At 43.0% G+C, this 9,821-nt stretch overlaps 1 pseudogene; it reads left to right on the forward strand.

Annotated features, from left to right (window-relative positions):
• Positions 1–7,544: 7,544 nt before the first annotated feature.
• LOC114498584 lies at positions 7,545–7,821 on the forward strand (annotated as a pseudogene).
• The last annotated feature ends 2,000 nt before the right edge of the window (positions 7,822–9,821 follow it).

Raw genomic sequence — 9,821 nt, forward strand, 5'->3', positions numbered from 1 at the left:
GATGCTGGGCTCTCACCCCAAAGCTACTGAAGTGAACTCCCAGTGGAGTCGTCTGCATGTTTAACAAGCTTCCCAAGTGATTCTGATGCACTCCCAAGTTTGTGACTGTTTGAAAGTCCCTTCACCTCCAGAAAAGACTGTCCCTAAGTCATTCGAGGCAGATAAAAGGCCACTCTGAATTTGTTTCCTCAAAGAAGGAAAGACACTACTGAGCATGTATTAAGTATCCGGTGCCTTATATTTAGGTGCCTTATACACTTTTCTTATGAATTAGCACAAAAACTCTCTCAGTGAACTATTGATGTCCCCACTTGAAAGGAGATTGAGGCTCAGAAAGATTCATTTGCTTGCCCAAGAGAAATGGGTGCTGGGACTCTAGCCAGGAACTCCTGGCCTCCAAAAGGGTTTCCATGACACCCGGCCTCCTCCCCAAACCTGCCACAGCCAGGCGCCTCTCTCTGGGAGCCACATTTTTCACATTTCCCAAATGCCCACCAGCAAACTGGTGCTGGTCCCTGATGATGGTTTCACTGGGCCTAGAATAAATAAGAAAAATAAAAGTCACACCACTCTTTTTGCTGAGCTAAAGTCTATTTAAAGTATTGGCCTCAACTTTGAGATTATTTTCTTTTATTCTTAGGATTAAGATGTCTCTTCTTTCACAAAACGCTGGTGATGGCAGTTGATTGTTTCTCCCTTCTTTTGAAATTAAGTTTTTCTTTTTCAGTTCCAGCTTACATTCAATATTATTCTGTATTAGTTTCAGATGTACAGCACTGTGGTTAGAAAATCATGCACTTTATGGAGTGCTTCCTCCCCTTTTTTAAGGTCTTGGCAAAATAAAATATAGGTAACTCTTATCTGGGCTCCAATTTTTAAAAATTTTAATTGAATTTTTAATTATTGAAGAAAACATCCTTATTGTGCAGAATTAGAAAAAATATACTGAAGCAAAGAGAACAACGTGGTATCTTTGTCTCTTTCTTCTATTTCACCAAGGCCTCCTTCCATCCCACCTACTTTCGACCCCACGTGGGCACAGGAGCTGAGAGGTGGAATGACAATACAGGGATTCTGCTTTCCCATTTGCTATTATGTCCCAAGTACTTCCTCATGTCATGAAGACTTTGGTGAAATGTCACTGTTAATGGCTATTTGATATTTCATTGTAATTTACCAAGTTATTTTTCTGCTGTTTGGTAGAATTAAGCACTTTAACCAGGTGTGTGAGTCCTGATTTTCTCCATAGATTCCTGTGCTCTAGCCTTCCAAATGTGGATGTTACGTAAAAGTCTATTTTTGGCTCCCTTCTTCTTTACCTTTCTCCTTCACTGATTTTATCTACCCCATTTCCCCAGGCCCTTCTATATGCTAGTGATTCCTGTACGCTCATACCTCTCTCCTGTGTCGAAAGCCCACGGGAGAGAGTAATGGAAAACAGCGGGGAGAGCCTTGACTGCCATATTGAAGAGCTGGGATCCAACTTAAAAAAAAATTGGACCTGTTCTGTAAATCCCAAAACGTGCTTCATGCTGACTGAAACACAATCCCTCTTCTGCAGTGTGAGGCTGTTCCCTCAGCTCTCTCTGCAGCAAGGGGAGATCATCACAGCACTTCCTGTACAGTGAAGGTTGGATACTTGTTGCAGAGTGGGGTATGTGTGTGGTATGGGCCTAGGAGCAGGGAGAGGAACAGGGCCACAACTCCAGATCTCTGGCAGTTTAAACCCGACTGCAATATAAGAGTATTACACTCCCCCAAAGCCTAAACTTCTCAGGATGGGAGGCAGGAAGCCGAGCTGGAATAGCAAAGGGTTTGGAGAGGGCTGAGATTACACAAATAGCTTTCCTGACACCTGCACAGGGTGCCTCGCCCTCACTGGCTTTGCTCCATTTCCTGTTTGGAGAAAACCTCCTGGAAAGTCCAGCCAGGCTTGGCCAGGCCCAGCCAGCCCTCTCTTTCCCTGCCTTATTTTCTTGTCTTGGGAAATCTGAGGAGAGAGAAGTGGGGTGGAGGAGGGGAGCTGAGGCCGAGGTGATTGTGTTGGACTCACCCACTGGATCACGAGCTCCATGAGGACAGGGAAGGTCTGTTTTATTCGTGTCTGTGTCCTAGATACGGCCTGGCCCATTCTAAGTGGTTAATAAATACCAGCTCAGGGATAAATGATTGCATTGACTGAGGTAACAAGAGGAAGGATCTGGGCTAGGGAGATCATCTGTCTTATCTGGGAAGATGGAGTCTTTGAGAGGAAGAGATAGGAGGGTCTGCTCTGGCCTATTATCCAAAGACTGGTCCTCAGGCATTGATGTGCAGGAGAGAATCTTCTAGGCTTTTTTTTTTTCCTCAAAAGTCGTCCTCCTGCCCAACCTCCAGCTACTTCTCCTTTTTTATTTCTACTTCCTCATACTAACTTCCCAATACGGAGGAAAGAACAACCCAGAAAAGCACAACCCAGAGATCTTAGGTTCTGGATGGAGAGGGGAGCTGGAGGGGGACTGGGATTGGTGAGACGATTGAACTTGGGTGACACCAACACAAGGACTTACTAAAACACTTGGACTTCCCAGAGTCTGAAGTTCTACAAACTTGAGTGTTGGAGGTTGTCTAATTCCACATACCCCACCAAAGACAGGGATTCCTCCGGGGCATCCCATATTGAACCCCATTAGAAGACCCTTGGTTTGGCAGCTTTACAGTTAGAGAAATCCACTTATGCTTCAAGACTTGATGATGCCCTTGTCAGTAAAGGAAAGGAAAGAGGAGTAAAAATCCAGGCGTGTCTTGCCTCAGAAGCCAAAGAAAGACCCCAGCATGTCAGTCCAGAATGACACTGACCCGTGTAGTATCTCAAGATAGCATTAAAATTTAGCCCTCACTAAGGGTCTAGAAAGAGGAGTTCTGTTAAAATCTTTGTACTTTTCCTAAAGGTCTCCAGGAGCTGATTCTGTATCTTGGCTTACCTCGGCTACTCCAGGGCTCACTTATTTGACCCAAGGCTCCAGCTCGACAGAGGCGTTCTAGAACAAATGTCTTCAGAAGATGGGTGATATTGGGGTTCTGTGTTCCTAGGCTGACTCCTGTAAGCAGAGAGGACAGGAGAGACCTGTAGGAATGCCCTGGACTGGGGCTGGGGGGATGGAGTGTCACACAGACCATGAGCTGATAAAGCACGCAGTCAGGGATGGAAACAGGTCATTGTCTTCTGTCTTCACAGCGTCTGACTTACCACAATGGGAAGTAGAATTACCATCTGTCACCATCCATCAAACACCTCCACTTGGTAGACTCATATTCAGCTCCTGTTTATCACCTTATCAACTCACTTCCCACGCCATTGGAACTCCTGGAACTTGTCATGCCCTCTTTAACATTCCTTCACGGGTGTCTGGTTTTTCTCCCCAGATCTATAGATGGGGCAGGGGTGGGATGGGGTGGGGTGACTCTGAGAGTTGGTCAGAAGTGCACTGGGGGGTCTGAAATCAATAGAAATTATCCAAGATCCAGCAGCAAGTCGGGAATAAGGTAGACAGCTTAGAGCTGGATTACAATGCCAAGGGGGGCAAACCATGTGAGGAGAAATTATCTTGTTGCAAAACCGCAAGGGTCAGAGATGGAGGAGGCTGCTGGGTGAGCAGAGGTCCCACAGGAGGAAGCAAGGCAAGCCTAGAATGACGGCTGATGCGCATTTCCATGCATCATTCATGTATCTGGTGTGTGAGAATCAGGAATAATCAGAGAAGCTAAGGAGCAGAAGATAACTAGCATACTGTCGTCTACAAGGTCAAGTCTAAACTCCTTAGCAGAATATTCAGATCCTTTCTCACTTGGCTCATGCTTACTTCTTTCTCTAGGTTCACTTTTTCATTCCTCCGCTCACCCCAGTACTACAGGAATTTCCCTGAATTTGGTGTGTCTCTTGTGCTTCTATATACCACACAATTCCCTGGGCCTACAACATCATTTCCATTGATACCTACTAGGTGATGAGCAACTCAGCGCAGCAGATGAGCCCCAGATTTTTCAACTCCTTTAGACACAGTGAGTAATTCGAGTGTCGCCTGAGACACACCTTCTTACCTCAATGACTTCAATTGCCACTTTACATAATGATTGTTTGTGTGCCTTCCTTAGCTGAATCGAGTACTCCATGAGGACAGAGCTTATATCTTTCTGAATTTGAACCCCAGAACTTAACATAGTGGCTGACATGTATTTGGTGCACCATAAACATTTGTTGGATGAATAAATGAGTAGATGAATGGGCTCACACTCTCACACAGGAGACAAGTAAGGAAAGAGAAAACTACAAAGCTGCGTGAAAAGGGTCACACTAACAAGTCATTTCAGGTGCAGAGAGGAAGGAATGCCTGATTTCAGGAGCACTACCTCACTTTCTGCCCCTGGCAATATGCAACTTAATACAAAAAAAATAAACAGTAACATCAAAATCTTTGAGACAAGCAAGCCATCTTATCCATAGGAATGACATTAGATAAGTCCTTTCTTTTGGGGAAAGGGGCAGTACCTTGCTTTCTTGGTGACTGTATCAGTTAGGGTGCTGGCACACTCACGAATGTAGCTGAAGAGAATGCAGTGACTTACTGGCAGAGATGTGGGCAGGATTGAGAAAACCAGTCAGGGCTGAAGGGGTACAGGAAGATTGGCACAGAAAGAAGCTGTTCCCATACCTAAGCCTGAGGTCTTGGATGGGAGCCTGGAGCTATAGCCCTGGAGGAGCAAAGCGGATGTCAGAACCTCAGCCTGGCCAGGAGGGCTGGTGATAGGGAAACCTCAGCCGTGCTCTTTTCCCACAATCAGAGTTGCATCCGAATCTCAGCTGAACCCAATCTGAGGCCAGAGGGCCAGTGAGCCCTGGTGAGATAGTGCACGCAGGCCAGGCTCCAGGGCCCGGGCGGAGAAAGGCTGAGAACAGATTTGGGTGTGGGAGAGCAGAGAGTAACCAGCACAGAGGGAGGATGCCTCTCCTCTACCAGTGACCTATGTGTATTATTGTTGCTTGTTGGGTAATTAAACATTAGTTTTAGTCCTGTGGAGGACAATTTTATGTCTCCTGTTTTGTATATTTAGGCATTTGTGTGTCTAAGCTTATTAAAATCTGTGCAGCTTTGTTAGTAGGCCTGGGTGGGACAAGGGGACCTATGTTTTAAAAAGGCTTTCCAAGTAATTTTGATAGTCTTTGCTTTAAATTTTTTTTATTAATTTATTATAGAGAGAGAAGGAAGAGAGAGAGAGAGACAGAAAGATATCAATCTGTCGTTCCACTTATTTATGCATTCACTGGTTGTTTCTTGTATATACCCTAACCAGGAATCGGACGCACGGCCTTGGCATATCGGGACAACGCTCTAACCAACTGAGCAACCCAGCCAGGGCAGAGTCTTCACTTTTAGTCCCATCCTCTCATTTTATAGATATTAAAAATAGACCTGGAGTAATGAAAAATGACGTTTGAGAACTACCCCTTAGTTGATGTCAAAGGGTTTGGCTGGAAAAGTGACATGTTTGCACCTATCAACTAGCCCATGTCTCCACTTCACTGATGAGGAAACTGAGTCTTCAGAGATGAAGTGATGCACTCACTTAATTGTGCAATCAGATAGTGAGTTAGTTGTGTAGTAAGTCACAGATAAGGAGGAACTAGTACTAAGGGTCAGTATTTCTAACTCAGTCCAGTTTGTGTGTGTGTGTGTGTGTGTGTGGTGGAGAGAGAGAGAGAGCCGCTCTCTCTACTGCTTGATGAGAACCCAAACCCATGGGCAGCAATTCCCGTGTTATCGTCCCTGTTCTGGTTTCAGTTTCTCCCCACCGCTCTCTTGGAACAAAACAGCCAGACTGAGTTCATTGGCCACCGGGGCTCTAGGCAGGAGTGCCCTGGAGGGTCAGGAGAAGGCTGTGGGTACCCCCAGTCCCAAGCCCTGATTCTCACCCTTATTACCTTGGAGCCTGAATCTCTGGTAGTCAATTCTGTTGCTAGAAGAGAGCTGCTCTCTGCTCTGAGTAGGTGTGAGGATGAGAGGCTTCAGGAACGCTGGGATGCTGGGCAGGGCCCGAAAGAAGAGAAAGAGGCTCACCGGGGAGGGGCTCACAGGACAGACCGCAGCCTGACTGCCTCTCCCCAGCCGGCACAAGGCCTCTGGAGGCCCAGCCTAGGACTTCAGTGTCACCATGCAGGAAGTTTAAAACTCCTTGATGGCTGCTAGTTAGGGTTAACTAAGGCTGGCGACCCCCATCCCACCCCACTTTCTCAAAGCCTGACAGCTACTTCCCTTTTGTTGCAGATCAAACCACTACCCTTCCTTTATCCTATATCTGAAATCTTCATCTCTGGGAAGATTCTTAGGCTTAAATTTCCCAAAGTCAGTAGCCCTTCCCCTTCCCTCCTTCTTCTACCCTCAAGGTTCTTTCAGCTGGTCTAATAATCATACATGAGACAGATTAACAAGGAAAAACAATACACACACACACACACACACACACACACACCAGGAACCCAACTGACATGACAGTCAGATAACCCTCCTACGTGAGGGGTTCTTGGACAGAAAGTTAGAAGGAGGTCTATATGGCCAAGGATGAAGGTAAGGTGCCTTAGGAGCTTCGAAGGCTCATTGCGGGATGATAAGAGAGAGATATTTGGAAGTTAAAAGTTTGCTCTGCCTTATACATAGGCCACAAAAATTTACTTCTGGTGATAACTCTTATTATGGGCAAGTCCCCGTATTTAAATTCTTGAAGAGAGGACAGACTTTCTCACGAGCCTGCAGGGCATGGATTGCCTTCAGTTCCACGTTGTTTACAGGCCGAAGCGGCACATTCTGGGGAAGCCTACCCTGGGCTTCTGGTAGATTCAGCCAGCCTTCCCCAGCTTGACCACACACAAACGTTCCTCTCTTGGGATTCTTTTTTTATCAATTTTCTACAGCTCTTTGTGTCTCTTTTAGTTTGTTTCTTGTTCTCTTACCCAGTTCGAAATTATCTGGATGAAATTACTTTATTTCCCTAATGAAAACACTTCTGTATATCTCATACCCAGTTTTTCTCCAAGCCAAAACATATCTTATTTTTCTGGTGTATGCAGTTGTTTTCCCTATTAGCAATGATTTTTGTAGCTTTAATTACTATATTAGAATTCTTACTTTTTTTTTCCTACTAGAGCATCATGGAAGTTTATTTCAGATGTAACAGCAATGTTAAAATTAACAAGTTGAATTCTTAGTGCACCAAGTAAACTAAGTTATTTAAGTATTTTAAAGTTATTGCCTCCAAAAAACTGAGAGAGCTTTTCTTTTTCACCCCCATGCCATGGTTTCCCAATAGTTCCATTTTTGGAGGACTTTCAATTGATGAGTAACCTGCATTGGCAATATTTCGGAACTTCTCTTCCCAAATAAAAACTAATCTGGACAAATTATACATTGCATAGATTTCTCTGTAGATTCGTGTGTTTACAACTTAAATGCAATTGCCAGTATAATTTTTACCTATTTGCCTCACAGCAAAAACTATCTGCCCTTTTGCCTTGGCGCAGCAGAGAGAGCAACATGGGTCACCAGCAGCTGTACTGGAGCCATCCGAGAAAATTCAGCCAGGGTTCTCGTTCTTGCTGCACCTGCTCCAACTGGCACGGCCTGATCCGGAAGTACAACCTGAATATGTGCAGTGTTTCCGTCAATACACAAAGGATATAGGCTTCATTAAGTTGGACTAAGCAAACTTCTTTGAATGGGTCATTCAACATCTACCTTATTGCAGAATGACTAGCTCTTTGTACATGAAATAAAATTTAAAAATTCAAAACAAAACAGAACAAAACAAACACCTATCTGTCCTGAAAATAGGATGGATAGATCCTGGATCATCCAGTTATAGAATTGTTTTAGCTTAATTTTTTTTTCATATTTCAAATAACCAACTCGATGTGGGATATTTTTTCAGTCCTTACTGACACGCAGGCATACGAGTTAGCGTCCAGGCTCTACCTCTTGTATGTCCTCCTCCTCCGTAGTGGATGGAGTTATTTAATGTAGGTTTGATGTAGGACAATTACCCTTTACAAACATTTACAATTTAGGTTTAAGTCATTGACAAAAGTGGAAAAAGAAACACTATAGGAATAAGGAGCTTACACACTCAATTCAAAACAATATTTTTTTCCTTCTTAAATAACATGTACTTAATTGTCGTGAGGCAGCTACTTGGCTTTTTTTTTTAAAGATTTTATTTATTTATTTTTAGAGAAGGAAGGGAGGGAGAAAGAGACAGAAAGAGAACATCAATGTGCGGTTGCTGGGGGACGTGGCCTGCAACCCAGGCATGTGCCCTGACTGGGAATCGAACCTGTGACACTTTGGTTCACAGCCTGCGCTCAATCCACTGAGCTATGCAGTCAGGGCTGCTACTTGGCTTTTAATAAACACAGTTAGGGATACAGTCATAGGATGACTAGAAATTCAGGTATAATTGTTATAGAAATAATGGCAGTGTCGTCTCAGATAATCATTTATATATCAAAATCTATTTTGATATTTGGCAATTTACAAAAGACTGAATCCTTTAAGCTAATAACTCCTTCTGTAACTCAAGCTCTCTTCTCTTGGCAAGAGCAAGCTAAAGCTTATCCATGAAGGTAAAGGTGCTTAATGCTAACCTTTTCTTCAGAAGTTAGATTTAGATGCTGAAGAAACTGATACCCAAAAAACCATCACAGCCTTTCTACGTTTTTACTATCTTAAGGTTAGAACCCTATAAAGTCATTCATCAACTATCTTCCTTCCTGTATTATTCTTGGCACTCAGTTAAGACTGCTGAAGTCTTTTGCATTTTGTACTTTCACGTAGAATTCTTAACTTTTAAAAACCTTAGCTTCTAGTGAAAACGAACAAGTAAGTAACTGTGAACTAGCTGCTACACAAGTATTCTTTTAGATTGATAAATTATGAATACATTTCATAATTTCTAAAATATATTTTCTTCACACACAATTTTTTTCAAATGTGGCACAAGACATTTTCTAATAGACCCAATGTCTTTAGTTTCTCTATAATAAGAAGCAAAAAGTAGGGTGGAACGGGGGAGGGAGGTGGGGATGGCCGGGGTGGGGTGAGAGGTGAGGGGTAAATGCAGACAACTGTACTTGAAGAATAATAAAAATTTTTTTAAAAAGAAGCAAAAAGTAGATAAACCTATGTTCAGGAATTAATGTTTCATTATTTTATCATATTTGGAAATGAGTTAGCCATTCAATGAACTGAACTATCATGTAACTTAGCAAAATGCTGAGGTTTCAAATTGCCAGAGTTGAAAGGAAGTTTTAGGAAACCATATTTAAGTACACATACAATACGGGGGAAGAGGGGGCAAAAGTAGGTGTATAGTTGCTCTTGTGAAAAATAATACGATAATTAATAAGTAATGCAAGAACGAACTGTTTCATGCACTCACAACTGTACACCTACTTTGCCACACTGTTTACTTAGTGTTGATAACTTTAAAGAAATGCTGAACTCAAACAGCTTTAATATCGAATATTTTCACAGATCATGTGATTCTGAAACCCAAATAGGGTTAGTTTCTATTATATTTTGAGAATTCTTATGTAAGTTCTTATTTGTTTTCCAATTAATAGAGCTCTTTGATAAATTAACAATACCATCCAAGGTAGAAAAGACCACACAACACACATGAACAGACCAACGACAGACACTGAGAAGTCTTAGCCTTCATCTCAAAACTACTGCCACGGTATGGATATGGTAATGCAAAAGACAGGAAAAGTTGCATGCAAACTGTGTTTCTGG

This window comes from Phyllostomus discolor, chromosome 6 (assembly GCF_004126475.2).
Source record: "Phyllostomus discolor isolate MPI-MPIP mPhyDis1 chromosome 6, mPhyDis1.pri.v3, whole genome shotgun sequence".
NCBI lineage: Eukaryota > Metazoa > Chordata > Mammalia > Chiroptera > Phyllostomidae > Phyllostomus > Phyllostomus discolor.